The sequence below is a fragment of the Protopterus annectens genome, chromosome 3.part1 (genome assembly GCF_019279795.1).
Source record: "Protopterus annectens isolate FY-2018-M chromosome 3.part1, PAN1.0, whole genome shotgun sequence".
Classification (NCBI taxonomy): Eukaryota; Metazoa; Chordata; order Ceratodontiformes; family Protopteridae; genus Protopterus; species Protopterus annectens.
The window spans coordinates 496,856,329-496,884,036 of record NC_056732.1 but is presented as its reverse complement, the minus strand read 5'-3'; positions in this window follow the sequence as shown (position 1 = coordinate 496,884,036).

Sequence of the window (27,708 nt, the reverse complement as noted above, 5' to 3'; positions counted from 1 at the left end):
AGTAAGAACTGCAATCAGTACACAACTGGCTGCATGCAATTAGCAAATGCTGGCTAACAATTGGTGCAGAGGCCATCACATGGACATATGCTGATACCTACAAAAGCATGCTGTAGTCCCAGTCCACACATGCAATACTTTCATTGCACCCTGTGGAGGTAGGGGGAGACAGAGAGTGAGAGAGAGAGAGAGAGAGAGAGAGAGAGAGAGAGAGAGAGAAAATAAATAAATAAATACATAAACATACACAAACAAAACCAGTCAGCAACAACCACTTAAAAGCTGACAACTGGCAAGTGGAACAGCAGGACACGAAACCAGATGGCAACACAAACAGCTGTGACAAACACAGGTAATGTAAAGTAATACTATAAAAGTCTACATACTGTGAACCCTCCATATGTGTTATTGGTCTGTATCCATATGTATATGAAGATGTGCATAGGGCAGGGGACATACAGCAACTATCAGTGAAGGCTGTACATACATATGTATGTAAGGGCATCTATGTGCACATATCAATGTAGGTTGAATGTAGGTTGTAGTGCAATGTACAAAGTAGGTTTCACAGTTATGTATGTTTAGCAGTATGTTAGTGTGTGTATACAGTTTTGTAAACAAACATGTTGATATACCTATCTATTATATGGATACATATGTATGTCAATATATGTATGTATGTATATATATATATATATATATATATATATATATATATATATATATATAATATGCATATATGTATACATACATAGAGAGGGATGTAGGAATACATAGACAGATGTAGATAGATAGAATATGCACAAACATATATATGTAATACACACATACAGATATAGATATATGTAGATGCATATACATAGACAGACAGATCTGACTATCTACAGGTATGACTGTATATGACGGTCTCACACTCTTCCTGTCCCATCCCCTCTTTCACTCTCACCCCCTCTCTGTCACACACACCCCCTCTCTCCATATCTATAGCAATATATGTACATCAATATATATATGTGTATATGTATACAGACATATATATATATATATATATATATATATATATATATATATATATATATATATATATATATATATATATATATATATATATATATATATATATATATATATATATATACACATATATATATATATATAGAGAGAGAGAGAGATGTATATATATTCTGAGTGAGGCACATGTGTACAGATGTATTGCAACAGGTGCCTGGTGACAAAGGCATGGAGTGAACACCAGTGTCATAACTGGAGTACCATATCCCATTTCAAATCACCTACACCAGTAACCACCAGATATGTGATTGGCTACCCACCACTGCATGTGTCAGGGGTGAACAGGGTCATAAATGTGTACAATAGTCCCCCCAATGATATTCACAGTGGCACACTATTCCTGGAATACCTGCACATGGTATGTGTCAGCAGACATGGTGTGTCAACTATGGACATGTAGGTCAGTGCACCCCTCCACACCACACAATGGCTGCCACGGTATGTACCTCACATGACAGCTACAGATATGGAGAAGGACACAGTGACATGTACAACACTGTGACAATGCACTCAAACACATTACCAATGCACAGTGACTGACAACACCACAGAGTACACAAATACTACCCACATAGAGGTTACCACTCCTAGATTTACATACTTAGGTCACACCCATGACAGATGTCCAACAACCATAGTAACACCTCACACCATCCACAACCTAAATGACTGCTGTGTGTCGTCCGTGACACTGCAGTAGAGAGCACATGGTGGAGGTACAGGTTCCTACCCACAGATAAGACATACCCTGCAATAAACCACACAGCGTTAAAAAGCAAGACTCCCCATGAGTACATGTCACACATACCCCTGCTGAATGTTAGTCAGATAGGTAATATGCCATATGAGTCACCCTGTGTAACTGTTTGACAGGAGCAGGTACCATCACATCACATGTGTCACAATGGTCAGAGTAGCAGAACAGTATGCTGCTGTAGTCCCAGGGGCAATAGCATATTGTATTGTATTGTATTGTAATGTATTGTATTGTGTTGTATTGTATTGGTATGTAGAGGTGCCTCCTTCGTGGAGTGGAACCACTGCTGCTGTACGCCAGTGTACAGGTACATATCCTGTAGTCAGGCTAGTGTTACATAGCACTTCTATATGTGTGTTTAGCTCCTCTTGGAGTTCATGTAGCATGCAACCGGGGATACCATCAGGTCCCATTCATGTTGTGTTTTCTGCTTTTCTGAGGGCGGTTCTCACCTGGACATCTGTGATGACAGGGAGGTTACAGTCAGCTGGGATAAGTATGTCTTATTTTGGGGGAAAGGGAGGGGGGAAACATGCACTGAACCTGTCTGCCACAATGTTGCCAATATCTGTGGGTTCAGTGAATTATTTGTTGTTGTGTACTAACTATGAGCATATTGGAGGGTTTCTGACCGGGTTGCTAACATAACTGAAGAAGGCCTTGTGGTTATCTGTAGTGTCCCTGTTGATTTCCCTCTCAAAGTTGCCCATGGATGTTTGTATGAGAGAAAATAGCTCCTTACTAGTGCTGATCAGACATGCCTTCCCTTTATGGAATTATGCTCTGTCTTGCAGTAGCCTCCATCTTTTGTTATAGGTTCATAGGTTCATAGGTTCGTACTAGGCTATCTGCCCTAAGGCATTTATAAGCCTAGCCAGAGTGTATGTGGCTTACACCACCCCTTAGGATGAGAATACTATGCCCTTTTAGGGTTTAGTTTGCTATGCCTCTGTCTAGTAGTGACACAGAGATGACCCCTGGGGTAAACCTACGATCTCCCATCCACTCGTCGAGATTTCTCTTGAATAGAGTCAGTGAGGGGCTCTGCCTAACATGGACTGAGATTCTGTTCCAGAGTGTAGGGAGTCTCTGGGTTATGAATCTGTCCCTCCAGCACGTTCTATTTATTTCTGTGTTGAGGTTTAAGTCACTTGTTCTCGTGGCTCTGATGGATTTGGATTTTCTGAGGTGGAGCATGTCCATTAATTCAGGATTGGACATGGCCTTGTACGTCAGGCACAGATCACCTCTGAGTAGGCAGTATGCGACTGAATAGAGCTGGAGTTTTTTCAGTCGGGCAGCATATGACATATGTTTAAGACCCTTTATCCTCTTGGTGAGGAACATTTGGGGTCTTTCCAACTGCTGCAGGTGTCGGGTGAGATACATCCCAAATGGGGCATTGTACTCAATCATTGGCCTGATAAGAGAACAGTATAGGGGCACAATGACCTCTCTTGATCTAGATGTGAAACCCTTCATGATAAGGTGGGCAATATAGAAGGTCTTCCTAACCACTTTGGCAATGTGAGTGTCAAATGAGAGGTTACTGTCAACCTGGGTCCCTAGGTCCCTGATTACCTCTTCCGTACTTAATGGATTACCGCCTATGTGGTAATTTGTCGGTACCTTGTTTTTCCCAAAGGGTATGACTATACATTTTTTGGCGTTCAGCTTAAGGCCATGGCTCTGGCACCAATTATCCATTTCTATGAGGCCTCTCTGAAGGATGTTTGTGTCTGCTGGAGTATCAATTATGGCGCCCAGTTTGCAGTCATCTGCAAACTTTGGCAGCCACAATCCTCCTATGTTTGCCTGTACCTCGGAAAAATAAATGCCAAACAAGAGGGGTCCCAGGACTGAGCCCTGTGGGACACCGCTTGTGACTGGCTTAGAGTCTGACATAGCTCCAGCAACTTTGACCCTGTGGGTTCTGTCCTTGAGCCAGTTTGCAACCCATCTTGTGACATATGGGTTTACATTTAAGCTGGTGAGTTTGTCTATGATGCCCGAGTGGGGTATTGTGTCAAAGGCTTTTGCAAGGTCAAGGTAGGCTGTGTGAACTGCCTTACCCTCATCAATGGCCTTAGTGACTGTTTCAAAAAAGTCGACCAAGTTCAAAAGGCATGATCTGCCCTTGACAAAGCCAAATTGGGTAGGATCCAATGTCTGTAGGTCCCCAATGTCTTTGTTTATGAGTTCCATAATGATCCTCTCCATAGCTTTGCAGACCAGGCTCATCAAGCTTATGGCACGGTAATTTCCAGGGTCCGTAGAAGCACCGCCTTTGTGAAGTGGGACCACTGTTGCCGTACGCCACTCTTTGGGTACGTATCCTGTAGTAAGGCTAAGATTAAACAGCAGCCTTATGTGTGGGTTTAGTTCCTCTTGGAGTTCGTGTAGTACACAGCCCGGGACACCATCCGGTCCCATTGATGCTGTGTTTTTAGCTTTAGAGAGGGCGGCTCTCACCTGGGCATCTGAGATGTTAGGGAGGCTACACTCTGCTGGGATAGTTATTTCTCCTTTTGGGGGGGGGGGATAGGAGAAATTTGCACTGAACCTGTCTGCCAGAATGTTGGCAATGTCAGTGGGTTCAGTGTATTTTGTGTCATTTTGGACTAACTCTGAGCATATCTGGGAGTTTCCACCCAGGTTTCTAACATAGCTAAAGAAGGCCTTGTGATTGTCTTTTGTGTCTTTTGCGATTTTTCTCTCAAAGTTGGCCTTGGATGATTTTATGAGTGATCGTAGTTTTTGCTAGTACTGATCAGAGACGCCTTCCCTTTTAGGGATTTTGCTCTGTCATGTAGTAGCTTCCTCCTCCTGTTGTAAAGTTTGTTTATGGCTGGGATCCACCAGACCGGGTGCCTGCCTTTGGGGGAATGGGTCTTGGTTTTATTTGGGATTGCATGATCCATGCATTCTTGAAGGTGCCCATAGAAGGCATTTGCAAAGGATTCAGCAGTGTGGGTTGTGGTTTCCACTGGCCCAGGGGCCTTGAAGGATACCACTTTAGTCTTAAGAAGTGTGAAGTTTGCTTTTGAGAAGTTCTTCACTGTGGTCTTTTGTGCAGGGGGTGGGGGAGGGATGTGGATTTCCAGTGACATTAATTTATGGTCTGATCTTACCAAAGAGGGATATACTTCCGGTGTGGAGCATTTTGTCCCCATGTTTGTGATGATCAGGTCTAGTATATTGTCTCCTCTTGTGGGAATGGTGACTAGTTGTTCCATTGCATTTGAGTTTATGAATTCTACGAACCTTTGGGCTAGGGTGTTGGGGCTTGAGTAATGTTCCCAGTCTATGTTTGGGTAGTTGAAGTCTCCCAAAATGATGGTATTTGGAGAGGCATTCATACTCTCCAGTGTCTTCAGGAAGGCTGTGTGGGGTTCCTGAGTTTGAGAGGGTGGTCTGTAGCATGCTACAAACTGTAAGGCAGTTTTGCCTATGGTTAGTTGCACCTGGATAGTCTCCGATGCTTCGTGCGTTGCCACTAACCTGGAGGTGTGGGTATCTTTGATGAAAATGGATATTCCCCCTCCTTTTGTGGTTCAGTCCAAGTTTTGGGGCCGGAAAGCATGATATGAGGTAAAACCTGATAGTGCTGGGGTGCTCTCAGGAGCCTTGAACCAGGTTTCAGTCACTGCACAGACATTGATGTTCTCCATACTGAGGAGGGCTTGAGTGCATCTTGAGGTTTAGACTTCTGGCATTGAGCAGCATTACCCTTAGTTTTTTCCACTTGTGTTTTTAGGAGGTAGGTTTGTCATTTGAGCCTTGCCTAAAAAGGCACTATGGGGTGGCAAGAGCCTTGGCCAATATCCGAAGCCCAGGGTGACAGGTGCAAGCCATCCCTTGCAAAGCAGCATGGCTTGTCAAGCATGTCATCCCAAGCAGACAGACATTGGATCCCCTTAGAATGACACCAGTAATTAAGCCAATTGTTAAAATTGATCATTTTGTCTTTGTACTGTGGCATCATTCTTGGTGAGGGTAAGATGCTGCTCAGGGTCAGGGTCATACCGGCCTGAGCTACATAATCAGAGAGCTCCTCTATGTCTCTTTTCATGTAGTCCAGGGAGGTACATCTCAGGTCGTTCACACCGGCATGTACAATGACTGAGTCATATTTGTACTTGCTGTGGAGTGACCTGAGTGCTTGTGTTATGTGGTGGATTCTAGCTTCCGACAGGCAGCTTACTGTGACCCTTTCCTTGTTCAGTCTGGTGAGCGGGACGTCAGTGTGTCTGACTATGGAGTCACCTATTACGAGTGTGTCTGGCATGTTGTTTGGCCTTAAGGGCTGTGACTGTTTAGCACACTGACTTTGTGAACTATGTGTTGCATGTGCTATGTCTTGAGGTGATGGTTGTGTGGGTGTCTGCTATGGAGGCCTCTGTTGTTTTGGTAGATTTTTATTCAGCGCCTCCGAGTATGTTTTTGTGTGTTTATGTGTTTGGTTTGCTGTTGTGATAGTTCTATGTGAGAGTGGGTTTGTGGTGTGCGTGGTTACCTTCTCCTCCTGACTGGTCTTGCCAGTTCTGAATTGAGAGAGCTCAGCCTCCAGTTTGGCTATATAGTTGCATCTCTCGCATATATTTGTATTTGTTGGGAGGAGGAGAGGGTTGTCTGTGTACATGAGGCAATTGTAACATTGCCTCAAGATTCCCAGATTCACCAGCTGAACAGGAGAGGACGCCAGCAACTGACCCTTCGACATGCTAGAAATAGTGAAAAAGATTGCTGTGTAACTGAGTCAGAAAGGACCTATAGGGAGATGTGTACTCAACAGAATTTAGGTGAATGAAGTACTTTCTTTTGTTTAAGAGTGCTTTACCTGTATAAAAATGCTTTAGGAGAAAGTGCTGAGCTTTTCAGATAAAGTATAGGCTGTTTGAATTGCAAGTAGAACAGTTCTAAGGGAAAACTTGAAGAGCAGACTTGGCGGAGCCAGAAAAACTTTAACCTTGTTTAATCAAGTTTAACCTGGTTTAACCAGCGCTGCGCTATGCGCACGACCGCGCAAAGCAGTGCAAAGGCGGATTTTAAGCAGTGAACTACAAAAGAGCTAGGAATGGTCCCAAACAACCAATTACTACAGCTTCTTGTGCTGAGGTCACTTCCCCCAAGGACAGGTAGGCTGCTCAACGCTCCCCACTCCCACTGGTGAGCAAAGAAACTTCCTTCTATCCAAGTAAGGTAATGGACAACACAGGAACTACACCACAGCCCAGAATACATCAATGCCTGTATACTGGTCTAATCTAGTCGAGAAAGGCGGGCAAACAAGGATTATTTTTTTTTTTTTTTTTTTTTTTTGTAGAAATACACAGAAAATGCAGAGACAGTGATAAATTAGTTACACAGGCTAGCACACTTTAGTGGGCAGCCTCCACAGTTAAATTAAACAAACAAACAAGCAAACTTTCGATTAAATTCGACTAAATGTATCTTTAAGTGCAGATTTAAAAATAAATGCAGTAATCAGAAAAAAGACAGTTCAGGCTAGTTTAAAGTAAGCAACAGAAGCTATTTCCAGTGAAAAAAAGCAAATATACTTAAATCCAGAAGGTAGTCATTTTTTGAGTTCCTTCCTGCTAGGACCACTCTGTAAACCCACGTGGAGCTTGTCTGAGCAGTATAGCCAGAAAAAAAACGCCCAGAGGTGGATTTTAAGCAGTCAACTACAAAAGAGCTAGGAATGGTCCCAAACAACCAATTACTACAGCTTCTTGTGCTGAGGTCACTTCCCCCAAGGACAGGTAGGCTGCTCAAGGCTCCCCACTCCCACTGGTGAGCAAAGAAACTTCCTTCTATCCAAGTAAGGTAATGGACAACACAGGAACTACACCACAGCCCAGAATACAGCAATGCCTGTATACTGGTCTAAACTAGTCGAGAAAGGCGGGAAAACAAGGATTATTTTTTTGTTTTTTTAGGTTTTTTTTGTAGAAATACACAGAAAATGCAGAGACAGTGATAAATTAGTTACACAGGCTAGCACACTTTAGTGGGCAGCCTCCACAGTTAAATTAAACAAACAAACAAGCAAACTTTTGATTAAATTCGACTAAATGTAACTTTAAGTGCAGATTTAAAAATAAATGCAGTAATCAGAAAAAAAACCCAGTTCAGGCTAGTTTAAAGTAAGCAACAGAAGCTATTTCCAGTGGAAAAAAAGCAAATATACTTAAATCCAGAAGGTAGTCGCTTTTTCGAGTTCCTTGCTGCTAGGACCACTCTGTAAACCCACGTGGAGCTTGTCTGAGCAGTATAGCCAGAAAAAACGCCCAGAGGTGGATTTTAAGCAGTGAACTACAAAAGAGCTAGGAATGGTCCCAAACAACCAATTACTACAGCTTCTTGTGCTGAGGTCACTTCCTCCAAGGACAAGTAGGCTGCTCAAGGCTCCCCACTCCCACTGGTGAGCAAAGAAACTTCCTTCTATCCAAGTAAGGTAATGGACAACACAGGAACTACACCACAGCCCAGAATACAGCAATGCCTGTATACTGGTCTAAACTAGTCGAGAAAGGCGGGAAAACAAGGATTATATTTTTTTTTTGTAGAAATACACAGAAAATGCAGAGACAGTGATAAATTAGTTACACAGGCTAGCACACTTTAGTGGGCAGCCTCCACAGTTAAATTAAACAAACAAACAAGCAAACTTTCGATTAAATTCGACTAAATGTAACTTTAAGTGCAGATTTAAAAATAAATGCAGTAATCAGAAAAAAGACAGTTCAGGCTAGTTTAAAGTAAGCAACAGAAGCTATTTCTAGTGAAAAAAAAGCAAATATACTTAAATCCAGAAGGTAGTCGCTTTTTCGAGTTCCTTGCTTTTTTGGACCACTCTGTAAACCCACGTGGAGCTTGTATGAGCAGTATAGCCTAGACAGTATAGACAGATTATACAATCTGTCTATGGCTGGGGTCCACCAGACAGGATGCTGTCCCTTTGTGGAGAGTGTCTTGGTCTTATATGGGATTGCATGATCCATGCATTCTCAGAGATGTCCATAGAAATCATTTGTGAAGGGGTCAGCATTGTGGGTTGTGTCTTCCACTGGCCCAATGGGCTTAAAGGATACCATGTCAGTGTTACGAAGTGTAAAGTTTGCATTTGAAATGTTATTCACTGTAGTCGTTTGTGCTGGTGGTGGAGGTGGGATATGTATATCCAGGGCAATTAGTTTGTGGTCAGCTCGCAGTAGTTGATGATGTACCCCATACAGTACCTCGATACAAACCCCCAGAGTGAGGAGGTGCTTTGGACTTGAATCAGTGTTCTGACTGCTGGGGTTTGGTAGTATGTTGTATGGAGTGTGCCAGGTACTGTTGCACAGTTGTTGGCTGAGCACTGATACCTGGCCATTTACATGTGTATCCACCAATAGACAGACAGATGCTATATATGTGAGATATGTTGTATCGCAACAGTCGAGTAGCATGTGTAGTATGTGTGCCAAATTCTGCTGACATATTTTGCTGATATCATGTTATCTCCTTTTTCAGGACCATGGCTCACCAGCGCAATCCAGCATACTCTGCAGCTGAGGATGCGGAGATACACCAGAGCCTGGTGCGGGATTATGCAATACTCTTTTCCCGAACCAGCCAGAATCAGCAGAAGAGGGCTACACTGTGGCAAGACCTGGTCCATCGGGTAAATGACATAGGCACGCATAATAGGACATATGAGCAGGTACGACATCACTGCAGTGATTTAATCAGAAATGTCCATCAGCGTGCGTCGGATATCCACAGGCAACAGGTTGCCACAGGTGGTGGGGTGGCTACACATACCCCACTCACCAGACTGGAGGGACTACTCATAAGTGTTGTGGCTCCAGCCCGCCAACAACAACAACAGCAGCAGACCTGCATTATGATGGAGGCTGGAGCCATGCAGCAGCAAGACTACGAGCGTGCAGGTAATATGCCATATGTATAGTTCACTGTTGTGTACACTGGTAGTTAATGCATGTGTGAGGTGTGTCCTTGGTTTGTAGCTGTCATCATAGTATTTAATGTGCAAGTGTGATATTCTCAATATCAGCAGCTGACCTGTGAAAGGCGACTGTTGTACTACTGACCTGTATCATACTCAGTAACAATGGCACAGTTGTGCCCATTGACATTAATTTCCTCACTTCTGCAGGTCCCTCCGGTGTAACAGCAATGCAGCCTATCCATGCTGGTGAGTGTGTATTAACAATACCTTTAATAGTCTTGATAGTAATAGTAATATTAGGCTCACTGAGTAGTGCTCTGTGTATGCATGCAGGTGTGTCTGTGTCTGTGTGTTGATATCTCGCATACTGAGTAGTGTGCATGTGTGCAACTGTGTGCATGTGTGCATGTGTGCACCTGTGCATGTGTGCACCTGTGCATGTGTGCATGCGTGCATGTGTGCATGTGTGGATGTGTGCACCTGTGCATGTGTGCATGTGTGCATCACTGGTAACATTGTGTAGACATTGTAAACTGTGTTTCCTGTTTCCCTCCCACAGGTTCTGGTGCTGCTCTGGTGTCATGCAGCAGGGAACCTGACTCAGGTGCCATGGGTACTGATAATGATGATATCTGTGTAATGGCACAGGAAGGTATGCCGGGGTCCGTCATTGGTCAGCCTATTGACAGTACACAGCTGTCAACCCCATCAATGCGCACAGTTATCCTGCCAATACACTCTTTGTCACCAATGTCCCTACGTGATGGACAGGATACAATGGGCATTGACCAGGGTAATGTGGTATCTGTGGCACATGCTTCCCCACACAGCAGCCATGGGCATGGCCCTGAGATGGTACCATACAGACAGATGTCCAGGGGTTCTCGTGGGAGCATCTGTGGGTGTACTGCCCCTGTCAGACGTGCCCACAGAGGTCTTACAACCTCAGCTATGTTTCGGGCTGTCATGCAGGCACAGTCACGTATGGAACGGTACACCAGACAGGGTCTGAGGGAGCTGACAGCATGTCGCACAGCCATGGCTGACAGTATGCGTGACATTGCAGCTGCCATCCGTAATTTCACCGATGTCATAGACAGACGTTGTGGGGACATATTAGACTGGTTCCACAACTACATGTCCATGAGCCAGGGCGATGGTGGATGGTTGAGGCGTCGACGTGGGTGTATGCCAGCAACAGCAGCAGTAGGCAGTCATCGCGGACGACAACAGGACCACGGCCACCCTCATAGTGCCAGCAGCAGCCCCAGCAATGCTGGGTCTTTGCTGCCATCAGACCTCCCCAGGAGACCACGTGCACGTGGCTCTGGACAGGCCTGACAGGGATCTGTGTCCAGTCAATGAACACCTGCTTCTGATGACAGTATCCAGTCTGGATTGGTATCGGATATGGTCCGTAGCACCCCTGCAAGGCACAGGTACCGTGTCCGTGGCCACAGACACTGATCTGTATGACCTGGCAGGTACAGTCTGTGGCTGTCCACAAACACCAGTATATGGCAGCCATGAGGTGGAACTGTGTGCATCTATACACACATGCGAATTAACAACACCTAGGGCTACCGCATACATGCACACACTGCATCAACATTGCCCCACCTTGTACTGCTGTCCTTCACCAACACACATACACATACATGTCAATTGGTGGTATCAGTGGCAGATTCAGTCATACCAAATTCACACCCTGTGCATATGATGAAACTGTGCCACCTCCTGCAATCTGTAACATCAGTGCAGGTACAGGTTAACATGTTGCTGATGCACAGGGTGACTATATAGATGTGTAGTAATAGTATCATGTTGTTAACAGTACTGTGTGCTGATATAATTGTGGGTATATCCCAGCATGCCTGTTGCAGTAAGGGTATGATTGTCTTGTACTGTTGTCTACACCCATGGTAAGTACCATAGTGTATCATCTGCACATGTTGGCATACTGGTGGTAAGGATGTCAACAGAAGGCTACATACATAGGTAGCACAGGGGATAAGGTAATGAAAGTATTGATACGCAATGATGAACATGTAAACTGCAAGTGGCATGTTGCCCACACTGGACTCTGCAATGCGGATGTTTGAGGATGTTGATATGTGTGCAGTACTACACGACTGGTACAGGACACACAGGAGCACCCTAGCACTGCAAGCTCACATCTCATACCATGCTAGACAACCCCAACACACAAAACTAACTGTCACAGGAGGGAGAGTCCCCATACATGTCAGGGATACTGTGGTGGCAGGCCAGGTAGCATACATCCTACTAAGTATGGAACCACTGAGTGAAGGCTCAGTGTCTGTTATTTGACATGTGTATTACTGCAGGTATGAGCACCTGGGTTCCCATCCAGTTATTGTACATCCTGACGGTACATGGTCTGTACACTTGTGTGTGCTGAGACTGGACCCTAGCCATCTGACCTGTGTATTTCCATGTACATGTGTATAGTGCCTGCATGTTTGCACTGTTACCTACTGGAAGTGGTACATCTTGTTTGTTGTACAATGGACTACATGCAGCCCTGCTTACTGTAGCTTTGTTTGCATGCATGTTTGCTTGCAGTTACCCTGGAACACTGATCCCACCTGCAATGCAGAGTTACAGAGCTTCTGTGGACTCCTAGTGACATCTGAATAGCTTACTATATGTATGTCCATGTCTCACTTGACAGAACGTCACTGTTTGTCCTGTTCACATGTACGTTGCCTTTGTCACATTGCATATGACTTACCTGGCATTTGTCCACGTGAGCAGTCATATATGCCAGTGCTAACTAATCATAGGCACTACACCCTCACATACTCACCTTCTGTTGAACCACCTGCTTCACTAGGGATGGCTTGTACCTGTCACCCCTGGGCTTTCGGATATTGGCAAAGGCTCTTGCTACCCCCATAGTGTCTTTTTTAGGCAAGGCTCAAAAGACAAACACACCTCCATAGATGTCACAAGGGATAAGAAACTAAGAGTAATGCTACTCAACGCCAGAAGTCTAAACCTCAAGATGCATGCACTCGAAACTCTCCTTAGCATGGAGAACATCGATATCTGTGCAGTAACAGAAACCTGGTTCAGGGCTCCCGAGAGCATCCAAGCACTACCAGGTTATACCTCATACCATGCTTTTTGGCCCCAAAACTTGGACCAAACCACAAAAGGAGGGTGAGTATCGATATTCATCAAAGATACCCACACCTCCAGGTTGGTGGCAAAGCATGAAGCATCAGCGACTATCCATGTGCAACTAACAGTGGGTAAAACTGCCTTCCAGTTTATAGCCTGCTACAGACCACCCTCCCAAACCCAGGAACCCCACTCGGCCTTCCTGAGAACACTGGAAAATATGAAGGTCTCTCCAAACACCATTATATTGGGCGACTTCAACTACCCAAACATAGACTGGGAGCATTACTCTAGCTCCAACACCCTAGCCCAAAGGTTCCTAGAATTTATAAACTCAAATGCTATGGAACAACTTGTTACCACTCTCACAAGAGGGGAAAACATAATGGACCTGATCATCACCAACAAGGGGACTCTATGCTCCAGACCAGAAGTGTATACCTCACTGGTAAGATCAGACCATAAACTAATCTCACTGGATATTCACATCCCGACCCCACTCCCTGCCCAGAAAACCACAGTGAAAAACTTCTCTAAAGCAAATGTCACACTCCTCAAAACCGAGGTGAAATCCTTCAAAGCCCCCGGGCCTGTGGAAAATACGGCCCAGACCACAGAATCCTTTATAAACGCATTCTATGAACACCTTCAGGGATGCAGGGATCATGCGATCCCAAATAAAACCAAGACCCAATCATCCAAAGGCAGACGTCCTGTCTGGTGGACCCCAGCCATAAACAAACTATACAATAGAAGGATGAAGCTACTAAATGATAGAGCAAAATCCCAAAAAGGGAAGGCATCACTGATCAGTATTAGCAAAAAACTACAGGCACTCATAAAATTGTCTAAGGCCAGCTTCGAGAGAAAATTTGCACATGACACTAAGGATAATCACAAGGCTTTCTTTAGTTATGTTAGGAACCTGGGTGGTAATTCCCAGATATGCTCAGAATTAGTCCAAAATGACAAAAAATACACTGAACCCACAGACATTGCCAACATCCTGGCTGACAGGTTCAGCGCAAACTCCCCCCCCCCCCTTCACACCAAAAGGGCAAATATCTATCCCAGCAGAGTGCTGCCCCCCTGACATCTCAAATGCTCAGGTAAGAGCCGCCCTCTCCAAAGCAAAAAAACACAGCATCAATGGGACCAGACGGTGTCCCGGGCTGCGTCCTACATGAACTCCAAGAAGAGCTAAACCCAAACATAACACTACCGCTCAATCTCAGCCTTACTACAGGATATGTGCCCAAAGAGTGGCGTACAGCAACAGTGGTCCCTCTCCATAAAGGTGGTGCCTCAACGGATCCTGGAAACTATCGCCCCATAAGCCTGACTAGCTTGGTCTGCAAAGCTATGGAAAGGATCATCATGGACCTCAAAAATAAAGATATTGGGGACCTACAGACACTGGATCCTACCCAGTTCGGCTTTGTTAAGGGCAGATCCTGCCTCTTAAACCTGGTTGATTTCTTTGAAACAGTCACCAAGGCCATTGACGAGGGGAAGCTGGTCCACACAGCCTACCTGGACCTCGCAAAAGCCTTCGATACAATACCCCACTCGGGCATTATAGATAAGCTCACCAGCTTAAATATAAACCCCTATGTCACCAGATGGATTGCAAACTGGCTCAAGGACAGAACCCACATGGTTAGAATTGCTGGAGCCATGTCAGACTCCAAACCAGTTACAAGTGGTGTCCCACAAGGCTCAGTCCTGGGACCACTCTTGTTCAATATATATTTCTCGGAGGTACAGGCCAACACAGAAGGACTGTGGCTGACCAAGTTCGCAGATGACTGCAAACTGGGCACCATAATCAACTCTCCAGCTGACACAAGCATCCTTCAAAAGGGCCTCATAGAAACAGACAACTGGTGCCAGAGCCATGGCCTCAAGCTAAATGTCAAAAAGTGTATAGTCATCCCCTTTGGCAAAAAACAAAGTGCCCACAAATTACCACATAGGTGGTAATCCATTAAGTACAGAAGAAGTAATTAGGGACCTGGGGACCCAAGTTGATAGCAATCTCTCATTTGACAACCACGTGGCCAAAGTGGTTAGAAAAATATTTTATATAGCCCACCTAATCATGAAGGGATTCACATCTAGATCAGGGGAGGTCATCGTGCCTCTTTACTCATCCCTCATCAGGCCCATAATTGAGTACAATGCCCCTTTTGGGATGTACCTTACCAGACACCTGCAGCAACTGGAAAGACCCCAAATGTACCTCACCAAGAGGATCAAAGGGCTCAAACAGATGCCATATGCTGTCCGGTTAAAGAAACTCCAGCTCTACTCAGTGGCATACCGGCTGTTCAGATGCGACCTGTGCCTGACGTATAAAGCCATGTCCAACCCGGAATTAATGGACATGCTGCACCTCAGAAAATCCAACTCCCATCGAGCTACGTGCTCGAGAGACTTGAACCTCAGCACTGAAATAAATAGGACATGCTGGAGGGACAGATTCATAACCCAGAGGCTCCCTTCACTCTGGAATAAAATCCCAGTCCAGGTTAGGCAGAGTCCCTCATTGACTCTCTTCAAGAGGAATCTTAATGAGTGGATGGGAGATCATAGGTTTACTCTAGGTATCACTTCTGTGTCACTGTTAGACAGAGGCACAGTATACTAACCTCGAAAAAGGGCATAGCAAAATACATTTAAAATGGGTGGCGAAAGTCAAACACATTCTGGCTAGACTTATAAATGCCCTAGGGCAGATTGCCTAGTATGAACCTATGAACCTATGAACCTATGAACCTATGTACCTTGTTCCCCATTGGCCCTATGTGCTGTTAATCACCATGGCAATCACAATACTATGGTAGCATGTGCAAAGGTCACTTGTCAGTCACCTCTATGGTACAGTTGTGGAATATGTGGATCATGTGGCAATGTCACAGCTCCCACATGTACACAGTCAACCCTCTCCCCTACACATGGATGTACAACACATGTATGAGATGCAACCACATAGCCAAACTGGGGACTAAGCACTCTGAACCCAGTACCGGCATAACCTGTCAGGTGGCATGAAATACTACAGTGACTACAATACCAGTCTGATGTAGACCTACACTGACAGCAATCCAAACATGTGAACACACTGGGCCATTCATGGAGCCTCAGAATAGCATCCTGCCTGAGCAGCAGACACCTCTGCAGCTGGCACACAGGCATACATTAAGCCGGAACCCAGCATGTGCAACACATAGCACACAGATCCTGTGTGCCAAACAGTCACAGCCTGTACGGCAAGACAACACACCTGCTACAGTTGTGTTAGGCACCTTTATTGTCCGGTACAGTGAGGTCCCGCTCACCAGGCTGGACAAGGTGAAGGTCACAGTGATATGCCCGTGGGGCACTATGGTCCACCACATAACACAAGCATCCAGGTCAGTCAGAGGCATGGACACATATGACTCAGTCATTGTCCATGCCACTATGGCTGACTTGTGATGTACCTCCCTGGACCACATGATAGGGAACATGGAAGGGCTCTCTGAGCATGTGTCACAGGCTGGTATGACCCTGACCTTGGTTGGCATCATATCCTCACCAGGAATGCTGACGTATTACTGAATGCTGATGAATTACTGTAGCTACAACACCCTAGCTGAAAGGTTCCTAGTATGTAGTCACTGCATTGCTATGGAACAACTTGTTACCACTCCCACAACAGGTGAAAACATGCAGCACCTGTTCACCAACAACATGTAGACTATATGCCCCAGACCAGATGTGTATCCCTCGCTGCTAGGATGATACCATATACATCTCACACTGTATATACACATACCACATGCAGCACCCGCACAGAAGACCACAGTCATAATGTTATCCAGTGCCAATACCATGTATTCACATGTGGCAGGTGTCAGACATGGGAACTATTGAAGGTCACAGGTACATATGTGTATTTGGCACACACATACATCATCTGTGTCCATTGCCATTACTGGTTTAATCGATGTCATGCATTATTGTGAACAACAACCCACACACATGGGCATTATGTGTAACATAAACACACGTGGCATGTGTGAAATTCAAAGCCATAACTAACTGTGCTATGACAGTAGTGAGAGACGCAGTAGCAGAGCATGCTATTTGCATTACTGGGAGATTTGCCCTCTTCTGCTGTACTTGTAGGGTGCTGACATCATCTCTGTGTTAGAGATTGGAATATGCAGCAGCTGGTGTTTTGTACTGGTTGGCAAATGGGTCAGTTCTCTCACACATGTAATTGCACACACCCTACGTCCACCCCACCCCATACACTTGCCATTTGTAGGATTCAAACCCTCACTTAATTATGTTATGACACTCAAGATGGGCACATTAGCGGAGTGCGCTACTCACATTACTGGGAGGCTTTTCTTCTCCTGCTGTACTTATAGGGTGCTGACATCATCAGTGTTTAGAAAGGGGAATAGTGCATCCTGTCGTGTGTTCTCCTAGTTGCCAAAAGGGACATTTCCCTCACACAGAATTGCACACACACTAACCCCCTCACCCAAACACACACACTTGTGATTTGCAGGATTCAAACTATGAACTATGTTATGGAACACAAGATGGATGCATTAGCAGAGCGCGCTATTCACATTACTGGGAGGTTTCCTTTCTCCTGCTGTACTTATAGGGTGCTGACATCATCAGTGTTTAGAAAGGGGAATGTGCATTCTGTCATGTGTTCTCCTAGTTGCCAAAAGGGACATTTCTTTCATACAGAATTGCAAAGCAGTAACCCCCCTCCCCACACACTGAGCATTTACACAATTCAAACCCCTACCTAACTATGTTAGGTCACTCGAGACAAATGCATTAGTAGAGCGCGCTATTCGCATTACTGGGAGATTTCCCTTCTCCTGCTGTACTTATATGGTGCTGACATCATCAGTGTTTAGAAAAAGGAATGTGTATCCTGTAGTGTGTTCTCCTAGTTGCCAAAAGGGACATTTCTTTCATACAGAATTGCATACACACACGAACCTCCCTCCACACACACTGAACATTTGCAGGATTCAAACCCCTATCTAACAACACTCAAGATAGACGCATTAGTGGAACACGCTGTTTGCATTACTGGGAGGTTTTTCCTTCTCCTGCTGTACTTATAGGGTGCTGACATCATCAGTGTTTAGAAAGAGGAATGTGCATCCTGTAGTGTGTTCTCCTAGTTGCCAAAAGGGACATTTCTTTCATACAGAATTGCATACACACTAACCCCCTCCTCCACACACACTAAACATTTGCAGGATTCAAACCCCTACTTAACCATGTTATGATATTCAAGACAGATGCATTAGCAGAGCGCGCTATTCGCATTACTGGGAGGTTTCTTTTCTCCTGCTATACTTATAGGGTGCTGACATCATCAGTGTTTAGAAAGAGGAATGTGCATCCTGTAGTGTGTTCTCCTAGTTGCCAAAAGGGACATTTCTTTCATATAGAATTGCATACACACTAACCACTCTCCACACACACTGAGCATTTGCAGGATTTAAACCCCTAACTAACTATGTTATGACACGAGATAGACACATTAGCAGAGCGCACTATTCACATTACTGGGAGGTTTTTCTTCTCCTGCTGTACTTATAGGGTGCTGACATCATCAGCATTTTATGCTGTTTTTTATTCAAATTAATAGAAGTTCCTGCAGTGTTCTGCCGTGATTTTTTCTTATCAGTTGGTTTCTATTTGGTCACATTGGGCAGAACTTAAGTGAGGCACCTAACATTTATTTGGTATCATCAGTGTTTAGAAAGAGGAATGTGCATCCTGTAGTGTGTTTTCCCAGTTGCCAAAAGGGACATTTCCCTCACACAGACTTGCACACACACCAAACCCGCTCACCCACTGAGAATTTGTAGGATTCAAACCCCTACCTAACTATAATATGATACTTGAGAGAGACGCATTAGCAGAGCACACTATCTAAATTACTGGGCATCTGCTCTGTACCTGCAGTATTTATAGGGTGCTGACATCATTATTTCTACAGAGGTATGTACATCTAGTACTACCTGTCAGGTGGGGGATAGCATATATATGCATTTGCAGCCACCTACTTCAGGGTCAGATATGCACATTGCACTGGCAGGTTATGTTCTATACCATGCTTTGTGACCACAGGATCTGTAACACACAACACAACCAGTTCGGACCACCCCTCCCACATCCAGGACACACACTTTGCTTCCCTGGGAAAAGTGCCAAGATATGCAGGTGTTCACATACACCATTCCAGTTGTTAACGTCAGGTACAGGTATATTGTGTGTGGGAACTACTCAGGCCTCTACAACATTACCCTACAGCCACTACAATTTGTGAATCCATGTGCTATGGCAGAACCACTCACCACAGCCACAAGGGGGAATACATATTGCACCTGACCATCTGCAACATGGGTACTCACTGTTCCACACCAGAGGTAGACCACCATTGTTGATATCTGACCATACCCACCTTTCCCTGGACATCCATATCCCATCCCCACCCCCAGGCAAGGTTGTCATTGCAAACAAAGTGTATTTATCAAAAGCAGACTTTACACTTGTGAAGACCGGGGTGGAAGACTTCAAAGAACCCATGCTGGGGGAGTATACAGGCTACTCTGCATAATCCTTGACAATTGCATTCTATGAGCATGTGGAAGGTTTGCATTGATCATGCTATCCCGAATATACCCATGACTGCTCCACAACAGGACACCTGTCAGGTGTACACCAGCCATATATGAGCTGTCCAACAGACGGAGTGAGCTAATACATTGCAGAGCAGTAGCCCACAGAGGGAGGACATCTCTGAGCAGTACTGGCACGACACTTCAATCCCTCATAATCATCACGACAAAGTGTTGACAGTGAAATTGTCCAGACAATGCAGATAAGGATCCCCTCAGTCTGTTATTGATGCCCACTTACTGTTAGAGGTCCTCACCAACCCTCTTCCAGCACACACCAACAACATGGATGTGGCTTAGCAAATTCAACCCCTGGGATCTCCACTGTGTCCCTGCTTGACAGAGGCACAGCACACTAGCCTCACATGGTGCCTTATGTGACCTACTTTACAGTGGCACAGTAGCCTACTGTACTGGGGAGGCAGACGCCAAGCACACTCTGGCTAAGCTGTCATTCCCTAGGGCAAACAGCCTAGTGTTGACCTCTACACCCATATGTTTAATTGTCAGATGCACAATATTTGTTGCCGATAGACTGTTTGCAGGTCTTTATTGCCATAGCATTCCCTGTTTCTATGAACAACTTGTGTATCTGTGGAAGATGTTTGAATATGAGAGGGATCCACTATATCATGTATGTCTCTGTAGTCATTTAACTGTGTGCACTGGGCAGATTGCTGTAATGTGGTTGGTTCCTGGAATTACACGTACAAATACCGGATATGTGTGGCCAACTGCTAAACTGAGATTTGGCCTAAGTGTGTGAGCATGCTCAGTTCAGGCTTTCCATGGCATGTTGTCTGACATAGCCCACCACATTTGTGGATGAGTGTGAACTTCAACAATATCTCACGTTTATGGTTGTGTGTTGTGTGTCATGTTGTGTAGTTACTGTCCAACGGCTTTGTGTCTGAACACAACAGGGATTATACTGTGCCTGCAGGGTTTGCATGGGATACTTTGCATACAGTTGTCAACATCCTTTCATACTGACCTAACACTGTAGTACCATATAGTGTACTGGTTCAGTACTTTCACTGTGGTGGACAGTATCCTGGGCTTTAGTCCTATCACTGCTTTACATTTTCATAGTGAGCACAACAGCCTGGTTAGGGGCCAGTTGTGCACATCTGACCATGTTGCATTATGTTCAGATATGAACTACTTAAACCAGGCTTGTCCAACATTGGTAGTGTATTCCACAACATAGGTGTACATTGGCAAACACTAGCGATGTGCCCGAGGCCATTTCTAATGCTAGTCGGAGAGTGTGTTTGTCCTTCGACACACATTGTAAGTGGAGTTTGCCATGACATATGTCATGGTTAGTATACTGTGCCTCCGTCTACCCGTGACATAACAGTGATACCCAGGGCAAACCTACCATCTCCCATCCACTCATCAAGATTCCTCTTGAGGAGAGTCGATGAGTGACTCTCTGGCTAACCTGTACTGGGAGTTTACTCAAGAGTGGGGGTGACTTCTGTGTTATGGATCATTCAGTGCAGCTTGTCCTATGTATGTCAGTGCTGGGGTTCAGGTCTCTCATGTGCATAGCTCACTGCCATTCAGATTGTACAAGGTGCAGCATGTTCATTGATTCCAGCTTGGACATGGCTTTATACATCAGGCATAGCTTGCCTCTGGTTGGGCAGTATGGCAGTGTGTGGAGCTGCAGTTTGTTTAATCAGGCAACACATGGCATCTGTTCAAGCTCTTTGATACTCCTGGTGAGGTACTTTTGGGGACTTTACAGTTGATGGAGGTGTCTGCTGAGATACATCCCACAGGAGCTATTGTAGTCAATTGTAACACTGATGAAGGATAACTGCAGAGCCACAATGACATCCCCTTATCTAGATCTGACAACCTTCATGATTAGGTGGGTATATAGTATGTTTCTGTAACCACTACAGCCACATGCTTGTCCAATGCAGGATATCTATCAACTTGTGTCCCCAGGTCTCTCATTACATGTTAAGTACTTAATGGGTTATCACCTATGTGGTAATTGGTGGGCACTTACTGTATATCCACAGGGGTTGACTATACACTTTTCTGCAACTAGCTTGCTGACGTGGCTATGGCACCAGTTGTCTGTTTCTATGTGGCCCTTTTGTGGGATGCTTGTGTCAGCTGGAGGGTCAGATATGGTGGCCAGTTTGTAGTCCTCTGCAAACATGTTTAGACACAGTCCTTCCATGTTGGCCTGTACCTATGGGCCATATATACCAAACAAGGGAGGTCCCAGGACCAAGCCTTATGGGATGCCTGTTATATCTGGTTTGTAGTCTGACATGGCTGCAGCATGTCTGACCATGTCAGTTCTGTCCTTGGTCTGGTTTGCAACCCCTCTACTGACATAGGGGTTTATATTTAAGCTGGTGAGCTTATCTATAATGAACACGTGGGGTATTGTATGGAAGACTTTGCAAGGTCCAGCTACGCTGTGTGGACCACATTGCCCTCATCAATGACCTTAATGACTGTTTCAAATAAGTCAGACATGTTTAAGGGGCAGGATCTGCACTTAAGAAAGCCACACTGGGTAGGGTCCGGTGTCAGCAGGTCCCCAATATCTTTATGTCTGTGGTACATGCTGATCCTTTCCATAGCTGTGCAGACCAAGCTTGTCAGGATTCTGGGGTGGTAGTTTGCAGTATCCATTCAGGCAACACCTTTGTTGAGAAGGACCACTGTTGTTGTACACGTCTCTTTGGGTACATATCCTGTGGTAAGGCTGACATTGAGCAGTAGTGTGATTTGGCATTCCATTCTTCTTGGAGTCCATGTTGGACTCAGCCCAGGACACCATCTCATACCATTGCTGCTGTGTGTTTTGCTTTGTAGATGCTGGCTGTTACCTCAGAATCTGCAATGTCAGAGGGGCCAGCAGTCTGCTGGGATAGATATTTTGCATTCTGGGGGGGGGGGTTTGCACTGCACCTGTCAGGTTGGATGTTGGTAATATGTGTGTGTGTTTGATATGTTGTTTGTAATATTTGAGTGATTCAGAGCATATCTGTGAATTCCCAACAAGGTTCCTACCATCAGTTAAGAAAGCCTTGTGATTATCCTTAGTGTCCTGTACAATTTGTATCTTCATAGGTTCATAGGTTCATACTAGGCTATCCACCCTAGGGCATTTATAAGCCTAGCCAGAGTGTCTGTGGCTTTCGCCACCCCTTGCTATGTGAATATTATGGCCATTTATGATTTACTTTACTGTGCCTCTGTCTGGACGTGACACAGTGAAGACCCCCAGTGTACATCTACGATCATCCATCCACTTGGCAAGATTCCTGTTGAAGAGTGTCAGTGAGGGGCTCTGCCTAACATGGAGTGGGATTCTGTTCCCGGGTGTAGGGATCCTCTGGGTTATGTATCTGTCCCTCCAGCACATCCTATTTCATTATGTGTTGAGGTTGACATCTCTCACTCTCACAGCTCCGATGGCTTTGGGTTTTCTGGGGTGGAGCATGTCCATTACTCCTGTGTTGGACATGGCCTTGTACAACAGGCATACAACACCTCTGTGTCGGCAGTATGTGACTGCATTCAGCTGAGGTGTCTACAGCCAGGCAGCATATGACATATATTTGAGACCCTTTATCCTCTTGGTGAGGTACCTTTGAGGTCTTTCTAACTGCTGCAGGTGTCGGGTAAGGTACATCCCAAATGAGGCATTGTACTAGATTATGGGTCTGATAAGAGAACAGTATAGGGGCACAATGACCTCTGTTGATGTAGATGTGAATCCTTTCATGATATATAGACATGATATATATATACAGTATAGACAGTCTTCCTAGCCACGTTGGCAATGTGAGTGTCACATAACAGGTTACTGTCCACTTGTGTCCCTAGGTCCCTGATTACTCCTTCCATACATAATGGTTTACCACCTATGTGGTAATTTGTGAGTACCTTGTTTGGTATTTGGTGAGACATTCATACTGTCCAGTGTCTTCAGGACAGCTGGGTGGGGTTCCTGTGTGTGGGAGTGTGGTCTGTAGCATGCTACAGACTGTACAGCAGTTTTGCCTATGGTTAGTTGCACATGGGTGGTCTCCGATGCTTCGTGCATTGTCACTTACCTGGACGTATGGGTGTCTGTGCTGAATATGGATACTCCCCCTCCTTTTATGTTTTGGTCCAGGTTTTGGGGCCATAACGCATGATATGAGGTATAACCTGGTAGTGCTGGTGTGCTGTCAGGAGGCTTGCTGCAGGTTTCTGTCACTGCACAGACATCAATGTTCTCCATACTGGGGAGGGGCTCAGAAGCATGCATATTGAGGTTTACATGTCTGGCATTGGTCAGCATTACCCTTATGCTTCTTTCCACTTATGTTTTCTAGGGTGGTGGGTTAGTCTTTTCAGCCTTGCCTACGAAAGGCTCTATGGAGGTGGCAAAAGTCTTATCCAATATCCAGATGCCCAGGGGTAACAGGTGCAAGCCATCCCTGGAACAGCAGCGTGGCTTGTCAAGCATGACATCCCAAGCAGACAGACATTGGATCCCCTTGGAATGACACCAGTAATTGTGCCACTTGTTAAAGCTGATCATTCTGTGTTTGTACTGTGGCATCATTCTTGGTGAGGGTAGGATGCTGCAAACGGTCAGTGTCATATTGGCCTGGACTACATAATTGGAGAGATCATCTATGTCTCTTTTCATGTAGTCCGGGGAGGTACATCTCAGGTCATTCACGCCAGCATGGACAATGACTGCATCATATTTCTACTTGCTTTGGGTTGACCTGTGTATTTGTGTTATGTGGCATATTGTAGCAGCCTACAGGCAGCTTACTGTACCCTTTCCCTTGTTCAGTCTGGTGAGCGGGACAGCAGTGTGTCTGACTATGGAGTCACCTCTTACATCTGTATCAGGCATGTTGTTTCTCCTTCTGGCCTGTGACTGCTTGGCACACCAGCTTTGTGTATTATGTGTTGCATGTGCTATATTTGGAGGTTGTGGTTGCTTGGGTGTCTGCTTTGGAGGCCTCTGTTGGTGTGGTGTGTTTGTAATTAGGGCCTCCGGGAATGTTTTTCTGTGTTTATGTCTTTGGTTTGCAGTTGTGATAGGTCTATGTGGGACTGGGTTTGTGGTGTGTGTGGTTACCTTCTCCTCCTGACTAGTTTTGACAGTACTGAGTTGAGGGAGCTCAGCCTCCGGTTTGGATAATTGGTTGCGTCTCTCACATATATTTTTATTTCTTGGGGGGAGTTCAGGGTTGTCTGTGTACTTGGGGCAGGTGTAACATTGCCTCAAGATTCATAGATTCAACTTGTTGTAGCTGGCCTTAGTGGATTGTATGAGTGGACATATTTTATTGCCATACTACTGATCAGTGATTACTTCCCTTTTTATGTTTGCTCTATCATTTAGTAGCTTCCTCATTCTCTTGCATGGTTTGGTAATGGCTGGAGTCCACAATGCCAGATGCCTGCGTGTATGGCATTGTGTCTTGGTTTTATTTGGGATTGCATAATCCAAGCATTCCTGGCAGTGTTCATGGAATGCTTGTATAACAGGTTCTGAGGTGTGGCCCATATTTTGCACCTGCACAGGGCATTTAATGGATTCCACATCAGTTTGGAGGAGTGCAACTTTTGCTTTACACATGTTTTTCACTGTTGTTTTCTGGCCAGGGACTGCAGTCAGGATGTGTATATCCAATGTGATTACTCTATGGTCTGGTCTTACCAGTGAAGTATACACTTCTCATCTTGCCATCCAGTACCCATGTTGCTGATTATCACATCCAGTATGCTTACCCCTCTTGTGGGAGTGGTATGTTGTTCCTGGGCATTTTGGTTTATGGATTCTAGGAACTTTTGGCCTACAGTGTTGGAGCTAGTATAATGCTTCCAGTCTATGTCTGGGTATTTTCAGTCACGCAATATAATGTGGTTTGGAGGGTTTGATATATTCATGTATTCCAACACAGGCCAGGTGCGGTTCCTGGTGTTAGGACGGTAGTCTGTAGCAGGCTATAAACTGGGAGGCAGTTTTAGCCACTGTTACTTGACCATGGCTAGTCCATGCTGCTTCTTGCTGTGGTACCAACATGGGGGTGTGGTTATCCTTGACAATTACTGCTAGTCACCCTCCTTTTGTAGCTTGTTCCATGTTTTGAGGCTGTACAGCACAGTATGAGGTGTAACTTGGTAGTGTTAGGGTGCTGTTGTGAGCCTTGACCCAGTTTTCTGTTACAGGACAGATATCAACATTCTCCATACTGCAGGAGTTTAGACTGCATGCATCTTGCTGTTTAGACTTCTGACATTGGGTAGCATTACATCTAGGTTCTTATCCCTTGTGATACCTATGGAGGTGGGTTTGTGTTTTGAGCCTTACCTATTCAGTGCACACTGTGGGTAACAACAGCCTTTGCCAGTATCCATAAGGCCTGGACTGATAGGTGCATGCCACCCCTAGCAGGTGGGGCATCATGTCATGCTCAGCATGTCATCCCAGGCTGGCACACATTGGATCCCCTTTCACTAACTGCAATACTTCAGCCATTTATTGCAATTGATCATCTCATCGTCATATTGTGGCATCATGCTTGGTGAGGGTAGGATGTTAGTCAGGGTCATCAAGTGTGCATATACTACATGTTGTTACATTGCTTAACACATGGCATTCATGCCTCAGGTGGTGCTGCAGGCTGCCTCTGTCGGATGCACATACTACACTCCCTGTACATGTTTGAGAGCAGGTTATGTCATTTTAGGCATCCCTGTTATTATATCAGTGAGTCAGAGAGGGGTATCATTCCCAGGGTTCCTACTGAGCCAGTGTATATGCTATGCGTTGCCTCTTTGCCAAGGTCAGGGCATACTGGGCACGCCTCCTTCTGACTACTGGGGCAGGCTCAGGTTGTTCCTCCTCCAAGTCACGCTCTGCCTGTGATGGCCTTGGCAATGGTGGGGGGCTGTTTGGCCTGGCCCTATGCTGGTCCTGCTGTAGCTGTTTTCGCAAGATCATATTATGTAGCATAGCACATACCATGACAATTTGGGTACATGTAGTTGGTGAGTACTGCAAGGCTCCACCAGATGTGTCCAGACACCGGAACCGTGACTTGAGCAGCCCAAACACATGCTCTATTACATTACGTGTTTGTGCGTGTGCCTCATTATGGCGTTCCTGTTCAGTTGTGTGTGCATTTCTGATGGGTGTCATCAGCCATGGCTCCAGTGCATAACCTACATCCACCACTAGGTGTCCATGTGGGATGTCCCCATTGGCAAATATTTGGTACAGCTGCGTCAAATGCCAGATATGGGAATCATGGTAGCTCCCAGGGCAGCCAGCACACACATTCATTATTATGCCCTGGGCATCACACACGACCTGGCAGTTGATGGAGGGGAAGCCCTTGCGGTTAATGTAGGCCCTACCCTGCTCACCGGCTGGTGCTTTGATGCATATGTGCGTGCTGTCTATTGCACCCACTACCTCAGGGTATTCCACTATTTGCTGGAAGAGACGAATATTGCTGGCCAATACCTCACGGGCATTGGGGAAATATACATGATCACCGACATGTGCTGACATGGCATCCAGGAACTGGTGCAGTACCCTGGAGGCTGATGCCTGTGATATCCTCATCATATCACCAGTTGGTCTCTGGAAGGTACCTGTTGCTAGTATTCTTAGGCCAACACATACCTTGGTTTCCACTGGGATGGGTTCCCCTCTGTTGGTTCTGTGTGTGAGGCGTGGCCTGCAGAGCTCGACAATTTGCTGCAGGAGGTCTCTGTCCACTCTATAGCGCTCTACTATCTCCAGCTCATGTAACCCGTGGTAGGTGACCCTGGGCCTGTACACTCTTCTCTGTCTCCTCACTGTGGGTTGTCTGGCACCATTTGCATTGTCACCACCCTCAGCAAGTAGCCTATGTCTCCTTATGACAGCTATAGCAGCCCCTAGCATTTCTGCTCTGAGTTCAGCTTTTTCAGTTTTCACTTCTAATAGCTTACTCCTGTCTTGCAGTGTCTCTTGAGAGAAACATCCTGCACTGCTGTAAGCAGAGTTTTAAGTGCTT